This window comes from Carcharhinus amblyrhynchos, chromosome 13, assembly GCF_965287045.1.
Source record: "Carcharhinus amblyrhynchos chromosome 13, sCarAmb.v2.hapA, whole genome shotgun sequence".
Taxonomy (NCBI): domain Eukaryota; kingdom Metazoa; phylum Chordata; class Chondrichthyes; order Carcharhiniformes; family Carcharhinidae; genus Carcharhinus; species Carcharhinus amblyrhynchos.
The window spans coordinates 52,032,320-52,041,754 of NC_137336.1; positions in this window are offsets into that span (position 1 = coordinate 52,032,320).

Consider the following 9,435-nt stretch of genomic DNA (forward strand, 5'->3'; position numbering starts at 1 on the left):
CACAGGTAATACATCAGCATTTCTAGTAATCTGTTGCACGACAGATTACTGTGACACCATGCAAATACCTTTGCACTCGGTAATCCACAGCCATGGAAGGCAGCAGTCTGAGTTAGCGGTATTTGAAGAAGGATTCACCGATATCATTGATGTGAAGTCATTGACCTTCTTGTGGCTTTGCATCAAGATTCTCAGGACTTGTCTCCTGGCACTGATCTTCATGGTTATCTGATTCCACTGCCATCGCCTTGTGCCACCCATTTTACTCCCTATACATAGAGGACATTTCATCTCCTTTCCACCAAGGCCTATGGTCAGAAAATTAGAGTCATTCCTCATTCTTTTGATGGGGTCAATTCTCCTGAGCCAGATTCTCTGAACCTGCTGCAGCCACAGTGCATCTCCACTTTAAGAGATGCAGGTTAAACATTAAACAGTGTAAGCTAGATTTAAGTGGCCGTAGCCTCTCTAATATTTGCCCCTACTGATGCATTCAGCCAAATGACGACATGATTAGTCCTAGCTGGCCTCAGAATCATTCAAATAAGCAAGCAGCACCAAGTTGGCACGCTGCCTGCTTTGCAATCATTTGGCTTTATTTATTTAAATGGCTTTTCTATATCTATTTTGAACAGAAGCCAAGTTTAGAATTGATTTAAAATCTCTGTCAAAAAGGTTATGTTTCATATACTGTGAGTCATTGGGTTAAAGAAGTTAAATACTTAGTGCTTGTTGGCTTTGTCACTCATGGATTTTGCTGTCAACTTTATTTTGTCAATCTTATCATTTTACATTCTTTGCCCTGTCACTTCTCCAACCACAAATAAAAAGGCTTGGGATGAGAAAAACCCGTTCAGCCATTGTGCTATCTGATTCCACAATCTGTTTGTGGCCACTGCAATCATGTAGTGAGTTGGACAGGAGGGCGGTGGTAGTGGGTGGGGGTGGCGGGGACAGTGGTGGGTTAGGAAGGAGATCAAAATTTCTCAGAGCTCCCCTCACTCTGCTAGCTATAACCTCAAGGGAAGCCTAATGGAGACCCTACTTATGTGGCAATGTTCCAACAGTAGACTGCAAAACAGGAGGAAATCCATTGCCTAGTCTTCTCTCATTCAGGCTCTGCAACTATTTCCAATATGCCTGCAATATTTTCCTCACCTTAATATGACCTAGCAATAGCTTTAGATTCCTCAATCCTTTTATTTGTGACAAGTATTGATTCTATTAAAAGCCATCAATTGATTCAGAACTCATTCTTTTTTCTTACTGTTCTGTTGCACATACCATGTATCCCAAGAGGATTCTAATCTCTAATTTTAGTTGCAGTTTGTGACTCTTTTTAATTACGTCCTTAAGTTCTAAGCTCATAGGCCAAACTAATCAGCTTGCAGAGCATCTGAAAGACAAGCAGCTAGATGAGACAATGCTGTATTATCTCCCTGATAAAAATAAGGCTACACTGTGCATCAGGGCTGCACAATGCTCTATAAACCAGTACTGTAGCCAATCCTATGCTCTGAAGTATGAAGTTTCAGACAGGTGATGATGCATGGACATTGGGCAATATACGGTCAAGTTGGAATGGTGTGTGATTTGGAGGGAAACTAGGAGGTGGTGCTGTTCTCTTGTGTCTGATGCCCATGTCTTTCCAGGTGGTGAAGGTTGTGGTGCTGTCAAAGTATCAGGTTAAGAGCTGCTAACTGCCTTTAAGTAGTGTCAGTCATGATCAATTTCTTGACACCTCCTCAAATTTAGCTAATCAAACATTTGGTCCCTTCATCTAAAGCATTAATATAGCTTTCAAATAATTGAGACCCCAGCACTGATCCCTGTGGCACTCCACTAGTAACAGCTTGCCAACCCAGAACTGACCCATTTATTCCTACTCTCTGTTTCCTGTTAGCTAACCAATCCCCTATTCATTCCATTACGTTGTTCCTCACACTTTGAGCTCTTACTTCATTTGGTAACCTTTGTACAGCTAATAAGTAGAACATGTAGCACTGGCTGCAAACCTGGCTTTTTATAATGAGCTAATCACGCCAATTTCACATTTTTCCCACAACATAATTCCATTTTCAGCTGCAATCTAGGTTTTGGATTGTAAGTTTATTATTTCACATATGGAGAGCTGAATTTATCCGGTGTGATGACTTCAGCCAGGCAAATGAGGTTGGCCTGCTAGAGTATGAACTCCCTGATTGAGTCCTGACCCCCTTAATCACATTTTAATTTGATGTTTTAAGTTTCCTTTCCACTTTGTCTTTTGTTTTGGGTGGATCCGCTCCTTTTAGGTAGCAGCCATTTTTGAATTGTCTCTAAATTAAATTGATATTGTTTCACTGGTTCAGCATAAAAAGATGTCCCTGATTTCATCCTCTAATCGGGGAACTTTGTGTTCCTTATTTAAAATAGCTGTGTTTGTCTTTCTGCCTGCTGAAGCAGGGAGCACACAGAGACCCCTCTGTTGCATAGTATGTCTTGTAAATAAAGGAACTTTTGGTGATGGGATAAATCCTCCATGGATTTATTACACTAGTATTAACTTTATAACTGAGGTAAGAAACACCTTATCAAAGAAAAGCAGGAAAAAAAAGTAGCTCTTTAAAATTAAAGAATTTAGCACAAATAAACAACAAAATTAGCTTGCATTTATATAATTCCTTTTAGTGTAGTAAAACATCCCAAATATGTCACAAAAGCACCAATCTAAATCAGAGGGATAGTAAACTAATGTCCAATAGAGAGAGAGCTGGAGGAGATAATATAGTTTGCTTTCAAATCACTCTGATGCCTCACAAAGTATTTATAAGTAAAAGGAACAATTTAAACTAAATGTTTTAAATGAGTCCCTTTGAAGACCCTGTGCAATATTAATACTTCTGTTTGTTGAAGCTAATTGCTTTTGAAGACTGTTTCGCTAAAAAAAATTACATGTGACCAGCTTGTCAAAGAAAAGCATTGCATTTGAAATCATTGCAATGTGCAGAGGAATAAGCCTCCACTAAATGGGAATGAAAAAATATTTTACTGAAGTTTACCTTTTGATAATCTATTATTTTTGTTATACATTTCATACATTATTATTCATGTGAGATTCCAAGGCGGCCAAAAGTTTCTCAAGCATTTTGGAAATACAAATGAAAATTTGAAAAATTGCTGCATTTTTTTCAATCATAAAACAGATTGTGTATTGCGGCTGGATGATGAAGTGAGTTAATGTACTTGACAAACCATTTCCACATACAGTTCCTCCAGAAGCTATCTCTCAGTTAATTCAGTTAACATTTTAAATAAATATTATAAATCAACAATGACAACTTATATTTAGATAACACCTTTAAAGTAATGAAATGTCCCAAGGCATTTCTCTGGAGCATTATTAAACAATGCATGACACCATCTGAAATTGTTTGTTAAAGCCTTTGAGTGCTACGTTCACATGCAATTTCCTTGTTGATTTGAAAACAGACTTTATCTGATTCAAGGCAGACTATAGAGGAAGATGTGTAACATGGTTTTACTGTGCTCTGGGATGAAAATTGAAGGAAGGAGACATGAATACCAGGACGCAATTTCTTGCACCTCATCTCCCCTTGAAGAATGGCATCAGTTACCAAATTAGAAGGCAGCAACTTTTAGGCATGTAAAGCATCCATCTGCAATGTGCACCCATGGGCAACTTGTGGTCCCAATGCCATTGAAGGATCCCAACTGAAACTTATATGCACAGCTTCCACTGTGTAAGATCTATTGCCCTGCTACTAGTCTTTAAAGAGATTGCTGACAATAGCTCAAAAAAGGACCACAAAACCTTTAACAGTTATAAGGAGGAAGACAAGGAATGCTCCCTCCGATCTGCTGCCACATGCCCTCATCCCTTCCCAATCTGGCTGCAGTGCCCTGATGCAAAGTACTTCTCCATGTATATCCGCATCTGTAGTATCCTCTATATTATGTGCAGTAACACAACCTGAATTAGTAGCACCAGGAGAGAAATCACATGAAGGTGTCTTCATTAACATTGTCTGCTTGCTGTCCACCCAGTACATGGTCAGTTTGGCACCTGAAGGGGGATAGCAGAAGGTGAAGCTGTGATTTAGGGGTGGTTTGGAGCTGTGCTGTGATTTGGAGCTCAAGCAACTCAGCCAATAAAATATTGGGCTTACAGCCTGAGGATCAAACGTTCCAGTCCTTGTTCAAGCATGACTTTTAATGACCTTTGCAGACAGAGAAGTGGGTTTGCAGGGGACACACCAGGAAAGAATAAATACAGCCTGAGGATTGAGGCTGGCACCATTTACCATTGAAGAAGACAGAGAGATGCATAAATGCCCTGAGTTTGAAAATAAAGTGAACAGTGACATTGCAGGAAAATTGTAAAGTGATTATCTGGTGAGTATTGCTGTTTAGGGGCTGAATCTAAACCACTGGGAAATTTGGAAAAAAACATTCATAATATTAACTAGCAGTAACAAGTAACAAGTGGATAGTTGGTAATTCTTAACTTTTATTCTAAAATAAGATTTATTATCACAAGTCATGTAATACTAGTAGAGTTTATCAATATTGCTAAGGTTTGTTTTACTGCTATTGATAAATCTTTACTTATATTGGAACACAGGAACATAGGAAATAGGAGCAGAAGTAGGCAAATTCTGCCCTTGAACTTAAACTGTCATTCAATCAGACCATGACTGATCTCTCCATGGTCTCAAATCCACCTCCCCACTGTTCCCCATATCCCTCTTTCCCTTTTGTAAATGAAAAATATACCTACCTTCCTCTCGAAACTATTCAACAATTTAGATGGCACCACACTATGGGGCAGCAAGTTCCACAAATTCACTACCCTCTGCAAGAAATAGTTCCTCCTCATCTCAGTTTTAAATATACCGTCTCTCAACCTATACCTGTGACTTGTTGTTCTAGATTGCCCCATAAGAGGAAACTTTTGGTCTACATTTACTTTATCAATCTCTTTTAAAATTATATATAACTCGATCAGTTCCCCTCTCATCCTTCTAAATGCCAGTGAGAACAAGCCCAAAATTTGGCATGGCTTATTATCTGTAGTAAGGTTTAACCACAGTCACAGGGTTCTCAGTTAATAAAGAAATGGCAGTGCTGCTCCAACCTCAAGAATGCCTATTCTGTGCTATGTGGACGCTTCAGGACATCAGTTGCAGCAGCATGAGCTCTGGTTTGTGGAGATAAAGTGGCACTGCAGAAAATCCATAAGGTTGAGAGTTACATGCATAGCATGTTTATAGATGTGGCCACCCTGCAGCTTAAGAATATCATGGGACAAAGGGAATGGGTGTCCACTAGATGGTTCAAAAGGAGCAAGCAGGTACAGCAGAGGAGTCCTGAATGCATCTCACTCTCCAACCAGTGTTGAGTTCCGAATATTGCTGAGAGTGATGGTTCATCTGGGGAGTGAAGTCAGAGCTAAATTCATGATACCACAACTGGCTCAGCTGCACAAGGAAGTCTGGAAGAGCAATGGTAAAAGGTGATTTACTAGTTAGGGGGATGGGGCTACAGACAAGAATCCAGGGTGAGGCATTGTTTAACTGGTGACAGAGTCAAGGATGTAATTGAATGGTTGTAGTGCACCCTGAGGGGTTGCGGGGGAGGGGGGCAGGGGAGGGGGGTTGGTGAACAGCCAACAGTGATTGTCCACGTCAATACCAGTGCCATAGTGTTATGGTCCCAGTTGTTTAACTGGAATAGAAGATCCCAGATCTTGGCTCAAAAAATTATAACATTTACTGCCAATTAGCTCTAAACAAGAGAAAAACATTTATTAAACATGAAAAGTTTGACTACAATACAATACTCTTTCACTCCCACTTATTGTCACGAACGTACACAGATCTCAAGGATAACACCCAACTCTGAAACCCAAATGGCAGACATCACTCTATTGATCTTCTGTAGATTTGTCCTCAAGTTTCCCTCAGATCATTATTGCACAAGTGTTTCCCAATCACACTCATATAAAAGACACTTTAAAATTTTCTTTCATCAAATACTTTTCACCGCTGTTTTCAACAAGGATCGACCCCCAGGTTTTCTAACTCTCTTTTCAGTATCTCAGTCATCTTGAATTGCATAGCTTCCAAACTTCTACACAAAATCTCAGGTCCTTAGTTCTAGTTCTGTTCTTGCACTCCTCAGTGTTGTATTTTTCTTTGTTGACAATCTGCCTTCCTTAATTGGATATTATGGGCTTATCCCTCTCCTTCCAGAAGGAACATTCGCCCCATTCATTCATCAAATGAACTCAGGCTTTCTTATTCATTGGGGTCCTCTATGCTTCTTCTGGAAGATTTACTTCCCTTATGTTAGTATATTCCTCATCCTTGAGCTCAACCTGCAGTTTGGCTTCTAATGCTACATGCTGTTTCTTTATCTTGTGCCTCCCTAAGTTTTGTTTTAGTGAGTTGGGGGTTGCTTCTCTCATGCTCAAGTTTCAACTTTTTTTTATGTGTGAGCGTAAACCTCCAGCTTCATTCCTGCAGATCTTTCCTGTTTCTGTGACATTAAATTTTTGTCTCTGGAGATCAGGATCAAACCCTGCTGCTGTTGCTTCTTCCCTGCAGCTTTTGTTTAAAGTACATTGGTGCTCATCTGGAGATTTGGCTGGTTTGATTGAAGATGAATATTTTCTGCCACCTGTAGAGGAGCTGGAATAGCTGCCTCAGCAAAGAGTGAGGATAATCCACAACCAAAATCCCAGTTAAGATCATCAACAATGGTGGACCTCTCGGGAGGTTGGAATTCAGTGTAGTTGACCACAATAGTTGTTTGGACATTTTCTGTGATTTTGGAGAGGCTGGGGACAAGATAGGCATCTCTGCTTAGGAGAGAAAAGGCTTAATTGCAGATGACTTACATCATTTCATTGTTTCCATATAGCCATATCAGAGCTGCTCTTGAATCATAGGAACATTGGAACTGGATTAGGGCATTCAGCCTGTCAAGCCTGCTCCACCATTTAATATGATCACAGTTGATTGGACAATTCAATGGCTTTGACACCCACAATGCCCATAATCCTTTACATTATTGTTAATCAGAAATCTGTCAATCTCTGCTTCAACCACGTACCCAATGATTGAGTTTCCACAGCTCTCTGGGGTGGAGAATTCCAAAGATTTGCAACCTTCTGTATAAAGAATTTTTTCCTCATCTCAGTACTAAGTCACATCTCCTTATTTTGAAATTGTGTCCCCTGGTTCTAAGTTCTACAACCAAGGGAAACAACTTACCTGCATCTACCCTGCTGCAAAGGAGAAATTGGTCGAGAAACCGTGTTTCAGTGTATGAAAGATTTAGTAGACCATTTACATTCTTTTAAAAAGCAGGTGATCATTTAACAGCATGTCAGAGATTGGATGAAATTGACAGAGGAGAACACTCCTAAATTACCTACACAAGGGGATAAGGTAATGATAAATCTCATGGCAGATATAAAAGGGCTAGGTGTTTGATGGGAGGGTCCTTTTAGCGTAATTGTCACAGGACAAACATGTGTCCTAATTGATGCGAAGTACAGTCTGTGATGGTGGCACTGAGCACAACTGAAGCCATATCTTAATGAACACTCCAGAATAATGAAATTGTCCCGATTGATGGATGATCCAATAGAACAGGGGATCCTCACAACTTTTGTAGCTGCATTACTGATAATAGGAATAATTTGGATTTGCAAACAAATTGCTAGATTTGAGTAAATCATGGCATCAGAAAATTAAGGTAATATTAGGATGGAGGAAATAGAAATGGTTGCTTAATGTGATACTAATGTAAGTGCCGCAGGGCACCTTGTTTATGTTTACAGAATTTGTATAAAGATACCAAGATAGCTACGACATCAAAGGAAGACGTCAAGGGAAGATGACAGCCAACAATCAAATCCCAAGACCGATAGTTAAGTTCCAGACTTGAAATTAAAGACATCATGATTGTTGCAGGGATCTGTAATAAATTTTTATCTTTCCTAATATTGGCCAGCAGCTGGGAGATATAAAAGAGAGTATGGAGATTGTCAGTAGATAATCATGAAAATGATTGTAAACTTTTATGTTCTATTGTTGTTGAATTTATTATCTGCAATAATGACTGTCCATCAGGAACTGCATACTAATACTTATTTATATATGGCACTTATGCCAGAACTGCCAATTGATCTAAATGTTGGGTTTGCTCGCACACTCCTATGCATGCTGTGGGAGGAATAGCTTTGCATCCAGTGCCTCTCTCATGGTTAGATTTAATTGTGTGGGTTCAGCTTACTCAATCCTTTAGAGATCATAAGACAGTAGCATTGGATTTTCCTAGAGCTTGTGTTAAAGTAGACTTTAATAGAAACAGTTTGTGTACAGATGGGCCAGGTCACATGAATATTCACCTGTTTTCAATACATTCAGTCCAGCATCCAGCCTTACTTTAGATGAAAGAGAATCAAAACCGAAAGGGATATTGTGTGTTGAGAATGAAAAAGATCCTGGAGGGGACTTGGGCACAAGCATCATTCAGTGGATTTAACCAGCTGGATATGTATGAATTCACCCAATAATGATCGATCCTGCAATATTCCATATTGTTTCAAGGGGGAGCACATTTATCCAACTCTCAATGGCACATATTGAATTTGTGGAAACAAGGCATATCCATGGTTACCTATTGGAATGGAAGAGATCGTATTATCTTGGATGTATGGTTGCATATATTTATCATTCTAACCAGCTCCTGTTCTGGGAGAAATCAACATGTCCTTGTGGAATAGACCACTTCCTTGAAATGATGATGCCCCCGTATGCATCTGGAAGACTGACAGCTGAGATTGAAACCATTAGGTCAGTTTTGGAACAGGTTGTCAATCGTACAGATGCAGCCCTCACTGAAATCAGTGATGAGGTGGTTGCAATGTGCATGGTGGTACTACAGAATCGAATGGCACTAGACTTTATTTTGGCAGCTAAGGGTGGAACATGTGCTTTGGTTGAATCAAAGTGTTGCACATCTATTCCTGACACTTCAGAGAACATAACCTGACACTTTGGAGCACATAACCACACACACATATTCACACACATTAGAGAGGAGGTTGAAAAGCTTAAACAACCAGCATCCTTTACTTTGTGGAAGTGGGCAACTGGCTGGATGGGTTTTCTGAGAACAAACATAATACAAGGAATTGTGTTCTTCTTCATTGTTATCTTAATGTTCATTGTAATTGTACAGATGTTTAAATGCTGCTGATCTTTAACAGCAAAGTTCATAGGGGGTGCAGCAGCAATGGCATCAATCCATGTGGAAAAATAGATATCCCTAATACCAAGCACTCCTCCAGTGTATATATACTGCCAAACATCTATTTAATGGTCTACATGAGATAATATTACTTTTTCTTATGACTTTAGC